Genomic DNA, 8452 nt, shown 5'->3' with positions numbered 1-8452 from the left:
TCAGGAGCGGCGGCGGGAGGAGGGGCAGCGGAGGCGGGGGGTGCGGAGGAGCAGGGCGGGGTGGGTGGGGAGAGCGCCGGGAGGGAGTGGACTGGTAGGCACTCTGCAGCTGGTGGCGGGGCCCGGGGCCCTCCCGCGCGCCCGAGTGATGGAGGGGAAGGTATTCGCTTAGACACGCACACACACAGACACACGCGCGCACACAGCTGGGCACGGCTCCGGGAGGCAGCTGGCGGCTCGGGCGCGCAGGGGGGCCGGACGGCGGTGACAGCGCCAGCCGCCCGGAGCGGGGCGCCCTCCCAAGCTTGGCACGGGAGGCTCCGGGACTCACGAAGGCGGGGGGATCCCCGCCGCACCGACTGTCGCTCTTGGGCGAGGACCCGGAGGAAGCCGGCTAGCCGAGGAGCTAGCTGTCACTGCAGACGCCCGGAGGCGCGTCCCGCAGCGCGGGGGTCCCCGGCCGCACGGGTGCCCGCGGCGGGCGAGGAGGATGCGCACCGCCTCCCGCAGAGCTGCTGCGGGCCGAGCCAGCGCGCCCAGCCGGGCTCCGGCGGCCGCCGGTGCCGTGCCCGCGCCGCGGGAGCGCGCCCTGCCGCACCTGGCACAAGCCTCTCGGGGAAGTGCAGGAAACGCGCCCTAAACTCCACTACTTGGCGCCCGCCTCCTCCCGCCGCTCCCCGCCCGCGCCGCCTGCGTGTGGGCCCGCCCGCTCCTACTCACGCGCACACGCACACGCGCAGCCCGGCCCGCCCGCGCCCCTTCGGCACCACTCGCGGCCGCCCGAACCCCAGCCCGGCCGTCCGAAACTCCGGGACCAACTGCCGCCGGGACTGCGGGAGCCTCCTGGTGGCCGGCGTCACCCGCCGCGGGTCCTCGCGCCCGGGGCTCCCGGCCTGGCCAGCGTCGCCGGGGACGATGGTGAGCACCGCGCGTTGCCCGCCTCGCGCTGGGAAGGGGTTTTAGCACCAGGACCTCGTCGATTTGGGGCGGGGTGGGATGCCACGGGGGTTGCAGAGGCCGAGGGGGTGCAATCCTTTGGATGCCAGTCGAAGTATTTTGTGGGGCGCGGTTCTCTTGGCCACTGCCTGGGGAAGACTTTCAGACGTTCCCCCGGGGCTCGGGGTTAAACTAGGGCAAAATGAGAAACGAAGGGGAGGGATTCCCACGTTCACTGTAGGGACTCCTGTGTAGTGTCTGTCTGTGTGTCCGTCTGTCCGCTCCCATGCGGGGCTGGGCGCAGCGTCGTGTGCACTCTTGGAGAGAAGGAACTCGCGTTCTAGCGCGCGGCAGAGTTTGGGGGGTTGAGCCCGGACACTTCCCGGGCTGCTTATTGGGCTGTCGCTTGGAACGCGACCAGGTTTGGGGTAGTGGAGTAGGGGTGCGGGGGGTGGAGTGGGGTGGGGGGGATTGAACAGCAGAAGGATGGTGAAGCCCGGGCAGAGTGCAGACAGACTCAGTTAACTTGAGGGTGGGGTGCTTCCTCTACCAGAGAGGGCCCTCACACCCCACCTTGTAGCACCGGTTCCAGTCCCTGAGCACCTTCATTTCAGGCACACACGCGCGCGCACCCACACTGTGACGGGCGCAATGGGGGGGGGGGGGGGGATGAGTGTCATATTGTTAGTCCTAAGAAGTGAGCGAGATCTCTGTGTGAGTACTGACTGGAGGGCAGAGACTCGACTCCCGGGTCTTAGGAGACCACCTTGCTAGCGGGAAGCGGAAAGGGCGCCCACCCTGATGTGCAGGCCACTGCCTAGCCTTCCCAGTGCGAAGAGTACAAACCTCCACTCCAGCTGGAGTCGCCTCATCTGGCCCGGCTCAGCCTCCGGGTTTCAAGGCACCCGCCTGAGGGAGCCTCTGCTCAGACCCGAGATCTCCCCAATACTCAGCCGGTGGGTCTCTGTCTCTCTCCCCCACCTCTCTCCCTCTCCCTCTCTACATTCTTCCTACCCTGCCCCCCATATACTGGTCTCTTCATGAGAAACATTGATCCCTTAAGGGGAGGTTTAATATTTGCAAAGTGCTTTATATCATATTACTTCGTGGATACATTTAATTGCACTGTAACTCTTCTCTGATTTATGTAAACTTAGTATGATAAATAGCTCGCAGGGTCGCCTTGGGCATTGGGGTGGGAGCAAGAGTTGGTGGGCGTCCTTTCTGTAGCAGCGCGCCCTTCTAAACTGATTTGCTAGAAGTAATATAAAGCTGGTGTTTCTAAAAGGTTTTGCTCTCCGTTTATTTCAGGGCTTTAGACGAATGTCTCCACATTGCAATGTAGTTCAAATATATTCTGCTTCTATTCCAATAAAAAGTTAAAGAGAAGATAATAAAAGGAAGTTACAAATTGGTTCTCAAAAATAAGGACGATTTTGAAAAAATATTTTTGTTGATATCAGTATGTTGCAAGGTTTTTTTTGTTTGTAGTTGTCACTTTTATGATTTCTTTTAGAGAAGCTCTTGAAAGGAGAACTATAAACAATGCTAGTACCTTCTTCCCTCTATATGACTTCGAATGGTCCTTGCTTAAAGTGACCGAATGAACTATAGGGTACTGCCTTTCTCAGCTTAAGAAGTATAAAGGGATAAGTCTCCATTGAGCTGATGGGGACACAAGATATTCCAAAAAACATAGTAATGGAAAGAAGCTGTTGCATAAATGTAACTCCCTCCAGTGTGTGGAATCTTAACTGAAAATGAAAACTGCTGTGATTCCTTTCAGATTTCTCTGAGCTATTTAAAAATATCATTTTCTCGATCAAAAAATAATATAGAAGTATTGTTGATAACATGGAACAATTTTGTCTAGTAGACACCTAAAGTAGGTTATGTGGGAAATTGGAAGTATAGTATTCAGTGGAGTTTCACAAAAGTACTGAGGTCACTGTCTAAATTAAGCCCCAAATTCGTGCTTACATTTTTATATTTGAAGTGGCTCCCTTTGACATCTTTGTGAGGAGGTGCTGCACACAGAGAGTTGATTATGCTTGCATCGTTGTCCCTCGCATTTTGCAAGCATACACAGATGTTTTTGAATGAATAACCTTCTTACTCACTGAATTTTCACTCATTCAGAAAGTATTTATTGAGCACAGGAGCACACACAATATGCAAAGCTGAGCTGGGTGTTATTTTAAACAACTAGAAAGAATTTTCAGTACAAGCTCCTACACTGTGTAAAAAGAGCTGCAAAGCAGTGGCTTACTTAGTCTGTCAGTATCTTACCCAAAGTAGCTGGTCAGCAAAGAGTTGTTGACTCAAAAAATCATGTAAGATCTTAACTGGCCAACTTTGCTTTCACCATAAATTCTTCCATTATTCTTAACCCACCATACCATTTAGATTTGACTCAACTTATGAGAATTGATGCTGACTTTAATCTTCTTGCTCTTTGAATACTTTGGAGAAATGTATCTGTGCACTGCACTGCTCTAGCTTTCTGTGTATGGTTTCTATGGAGCATTGCCAAATCTGCATATGCCATTAGTATTCATTTATAAGTAAATGCAAATGTTCCTGTTGTATTGGGGGGAAGCACACTTGAATTCATGGATCACACAAATATTTTTCTCCTCATTTTTCTCCTCTATTTTTATGTCTCAGAAATGGAAACATCTCTTAAAATGCAATTATATGTAAATGAGCAAGTTAACAAAAATGGTTACTTGAGTTTTTTAGAAAATGGAAAATGCCTTATGGAAATTGTAGTGGAGGATAATTTTTTTGACTCTTGACATGTCTGGCAGGATATTCTTTTATTTTCGGGATGTTCATTCATGAATAAATTACTTCCAAGGTAACTTCCTGGTAATGAGAACTGGTGGAGGAGGAAATGCTTACGAGAAATGATGCTAAAAACTCTGGGAACAGAGTATAAGCAGTAATGGTAGGACTACACCATTAAAATTATGTGAACACTTGTATATTATGCTCATCTATATAATGTGTGATTTTTCAACTTTATTTTTAATACTTTCAAATATTTTCAAATGCTGATGTAATTGCAATTAAGAGGTCTAGCTATATGGTAATTGGTTATAGAGTTATAGTTGTTTAAAAAAAAGTGAAAAATTTGAGAGGAGAAAACAAGTCAAGGTAGAGGATCATTCAGATCACAACTTTATCTTTATTCAGGTTCTGACCACTTTATTTAGGAGAGGAAGGGGAATCTTAAAATAAAAATATTGATTAAACTGTCATTGTCAGCTAAATTGTTACTACTTAAAAAACATATTTTTTATTTTTCCATTCATTTAATGTGAATTCACTAAAATCAACAAAAATACAAAATACTTTTTTGGAATATAATTTAACTGTAGACAAATTTTGCTTGTTACAGAATCAGTGTTTTAGCTCTCCAAGATATTATTCTAACTGCTGTAGCAGAAGTTCAGTTAAAGCAAGAATAACCTCATAAAAGAAAATTATATTAGTCATAGGAAATATTTGTAGTTATCTGACTTCAGATCACTTTACTTAGACTGCTACATTTGTAAATCTATACATAAGTACTCTACATGCTTATATGGCTTGTGAAATCATCATCATCTTGAGATTGGTAACATAAATACTCAACTAATTTGATGTTATGTCTTCAACATGTAGTAAAGTTTTAACAGTTTCTGAAAGGAAACAGTATGTTCCTGACACTATTCACAGAGTTTTACTAATATTAACTCACTTAACTTCAGTAGCTGCCCTGCTCGCCCATATTTTACTGGGGAGAATATGTTGGTAAGGAGGTCTTATTGTTCCCATTTAGGACGTGGGATGAGTGAAGTTCAGTGAGTCAAATAAATGGCTCACGATTCATTGCAACAGAACTGCAACAGACCAGGCCTTGGAGCCCTGACAGACCACTAATGCTATGCTTCTGCTCTAGAAAAGATAGTTTTTTGAGTTGAATCAAAAAGGGAATCAAGATGGGTAACTAGTGAAGTGGTAAAGCAACTGCATCTGAGCAACTGGGATTTACAAGTTTTCAACTTAAATTATTTTTTAAAAAAGTCATAAAGATGTGATTGTCATGAAGCTCTGGCATAACCTGGATGAGTGTAATGTTTGAACAGTGCTGTAAACTTAATGTACTTTTTAATGGACTCTAATTTTCTTAGGTTCAGATGCTTTTAAATTAGATAACTGTAAGAACTGGTGTCATATTTAAGTAGTTTTAATAGCTTATAGGATCTGATACTGAATGTTTTATGTTTCCCATAATATCCTTATAATGTGAAATAACCTTATAATGTGAACATCTTGCTCAGAGGTCGATGTTATGTGTTTCCATATGATACTTGCCAAAGGAACTGTAGCTTATATGAAAGTGTGAAATGAGACATATTCTGTTCTGAGCCACGTGGCAAGCAGTAGGCATCCAATTAATGTTTGCTGGTTGACTTTATGCAGGGTATTCTGGAAGTTACTATTTCAAAACTTAAGAAACTTCAAATAACTTTATAATTGTTAGTTTCAGGATATTATTTCACATTAAATATAATTTTTCCTTTGTCATGATGCTCTTAGAACATTAAATCTATTCTTGAAACATTATCCCTGTGAAATAATAATTTTTATGAGGCTGAGAGACTGGAAATTGGAGAAGGATGGTCTGAAAAGAGTAAGATAATACATTAAATATTTAAATTTAAGAGTTAAAAAAGTTGCCTAAAAAGCAAATATGACATTAATAGAATCTTTTCACATATGTGCTAATAAAGTAGCACAATGGCCCTATCATACATATGCATAATCACACCATTTTGTGGCAATTTGGAGAACTATTTAGTGACTTGTTAAAAAGGCACATAAAGCTTTTTTTACCTTAGCTAACTAGCCAAAGTTAATGAAAAAAGTCCTAATAATTCTGAACATGCCTCCATATAGATAAGGTATTTAGTGTAGTATAAATACTGAAGTCAGGTAGAGCTGGCTAACTTAGAATTCCTTCTTTGTGGCTTATTAGGTGAGGAGTCTTGGGAAAATTACTTACCTTTCCAGTTCTTGGTAACCTTATCTGCCATGCAGTTATGGAAGTTCTGTTTAAATATCCGTATGAAAATATATATAAATGCCTAACATAGAGGACCATGCATAGTAAAAGTTCAGGAAGCAGTCATTCATACTATTATCATCATCATCCTTAATATCACCATTAGCATTATCATGAATGATGGGTAAACATGATGGGGACATTAAACATCCATTAAACATAACGGGTACATTGTTCTCTATACACTCATTGAATTGGTTATTTTTTATTATGAAGCTTAGGTTCTGTGGATTCTGTTATTGCTGACAGAAGGGTATAAGGAGAAGAAAATGTGTTCTGAAACTTAAACTTCATTAGGGGCTGGAGCAATTATTGTACAGTGGATACGGTGCTTGCCTTGCACACTACGGACCCGGGTTCAATCCCAGGCATCCTATATGGTTCCCCAAGCCCAGCCCGGAGTGATCTCTGAGCTCAAAGCCAGAAGCACACCCTGAGCACAGTTAGGTATACTCCCCCCACTGCTCCTGCCAAAAAAAAAGAACCCAAACAGAACTAAATAAAAGTTAAACTTGATTAAAGTGTCGCTGGATTTAAGGACTGATTAAACTGAGAAGAGGACTGGAATGGTAGCACAGCGGGTAGGGAGTTTGCCTTGCACGTGGACAACCTAGGTTTGATTCCCAGCATCCCATCTGGTCCCCCAAGCACCGCCAGGAGTAATTCCTGAGTGCAGAGCCAGGAGTAACCCCTGAGCATCGCTGGTGTTACCCAAAAAAGAAAAAAAGAAAAAAAGAAAGAAAAAAACTGAGAAGAGACGCTTAGTATACTACCTCACAGTTTCTTTTATAAAGGTCCAACAATATTATATGCTCACATAATTTTATCTAAATATACCCATTTCTTAGATACAATTACAGGAAAGGGACAAAGAATTCTAAAAGTATCAAAGAATTTTAATTTTATATATAGCAAGTATAATATTTGTGCATATATAATATCAATACATATATATTATATCTAAATATAATGCATATTTTTCATAGATTTCATACTTTAAGAAAGCTATTTCCTAATCCTGATCATTAAGCTTGAGTAAATTGATTTAAAAAGTTAACTTTGAGGGGCTGGAGAGATAAAACAGTGCTTAGGGTGCTTGCCTTACACATGGCTGACCAGGCTTTGATACCTGGCACCATATGTGGACCCCTATGTATCTTGAACACAAAGCCAGGAATAACCCTAGATGTAACCCATAAACCAATTTTTTTAAAGTTAAGTTTGATTCTGGTACACCCAGTGATACACAGGGGTTAGTCCTGGTTCTGTACTCAGAAATTACTCCTGGCAGTGCCTGGGTGACCATATGGCACGCTGGGATTGAACCCAGGTTGGTCACGTGCAAGGCAAGACACCCTACCCACTGTGCTATCTCTCCAGCCCCTCTTATATATTTTTAGTAATTTATTTAATTCTGGCTTAGAAACTAAGATTAGAAATTGTTTCTTCGTGTTATTTTGTTTTGATGTATATATCTACCTCAATTTTCACAAAACTATTAATAGTTAAATTTAGTTAAAGTTAATTTTATAATAAAGTAATAATTGATTTTCTTAATTGTTCATTTAATATCAGAAGTGCAGAGAACTACATTTAACTAGAGGAATGGAACTCTAACTCAAGCCCATGCCGTCTGTCCAGAGCCCACACTTCCTCAGACTAACGATCTTCGCAGTAGCAGTTGGTTCTTGAGTACCATTTCTAAATTTCCAGACCTTGAAATGCATGTCTTTCTATTTTCCAGTGCCTTCCCAGAACCAAAAAGAGGTTTATTTTCTTCTTTCTTGTTTGATTTTGGTCTGCACTAAGTGATGCCCAGGTCTTATTACTAGCTCAGGGTTCTCCCCTGAAGAAACTGGGGATCATATGTGGTGTTGGGGATTTAAACCAGGTTGATACACACAAGGCAAATACCCTACCTGCTGTACTATCTCTCCAGTCCAGGAGTGTTTTTTTTAAAGCATATTTCTTAACTTTGTCACGTTTAACTATTTTTCTTATATGCTTTATGTAACAACCACTAAAGCTAATAATGAGACCATATTAGTGTTTAGCAAGTTAACGGATCTGATTTTAAATGAGTGAAGTGCACCAGCCAAGATTCTGCCAGCATGCTGTGTGCAGTGATTGGGAATTGATGCTCCATACTCTTGGGATTTTTTTACCTGTTGAGCCAGCTGCTAGGGACCTGACCTTCCTAAATGTCCCTGTTTTTCTCCAAGAAATGAAATAGTATGGGACCACGGTACACTGAAGTAAAGTAACACATCTTCCAGGTAGAGAGGTGGAAAGGCTTACCACCAGAGACTCAGTGGTCTTTTCACCTTAAACAGAAAGACAGGACCCAAGGACTATTCCATTATCTACCCTACTGAGTGCCTCTTGGAAAGAGAGATTGTGCCT

The 8452-nt window shown here is 43.2% G+C and overlaps 1 protein-coding gene across 1 annotated transcript in view; it reads left to right on the top strand.

The window, feature by feature from the left end:
- Positions 1 to 426: 426 nt before the first annotated feature.
- Positions 427 to 8452, top strand: part of HS3ST5 (heparan sulfate-glucosamine 3-sulfotransferase 5) — a 319163-nt gene continuing 311137 nt past the window's right edge. Inside the window, exon 1 of the mRNA XM_056125076.1 lies at positions 427 to 918. The gene's annotated coding sequence lies outside the window, so the exon portion shown is untranslated. The remainder of the gene's footprint in view (positions 919 to 8452) is intronic.

The sequence above is a fragment of the Sorex fumeus genome, unplaced genomic scaffold (genome assembly GCF_029834395.1).
Source record: "Sorex fumeus unplaced genomic scaffold, SorFum_2.1 ptg000054l, whole genome shotgun sequence".
In the NCBI taxonomy this organism is placed as follows: Eukaryota; Metazoa; Chordata; class Mammalia; order Eulipotyphla; family Soricidae; genus Sorex; species Sorex fumeus.
This window is presented reverse-complemented; position numbering and strand designations above follow the sequence as displayed.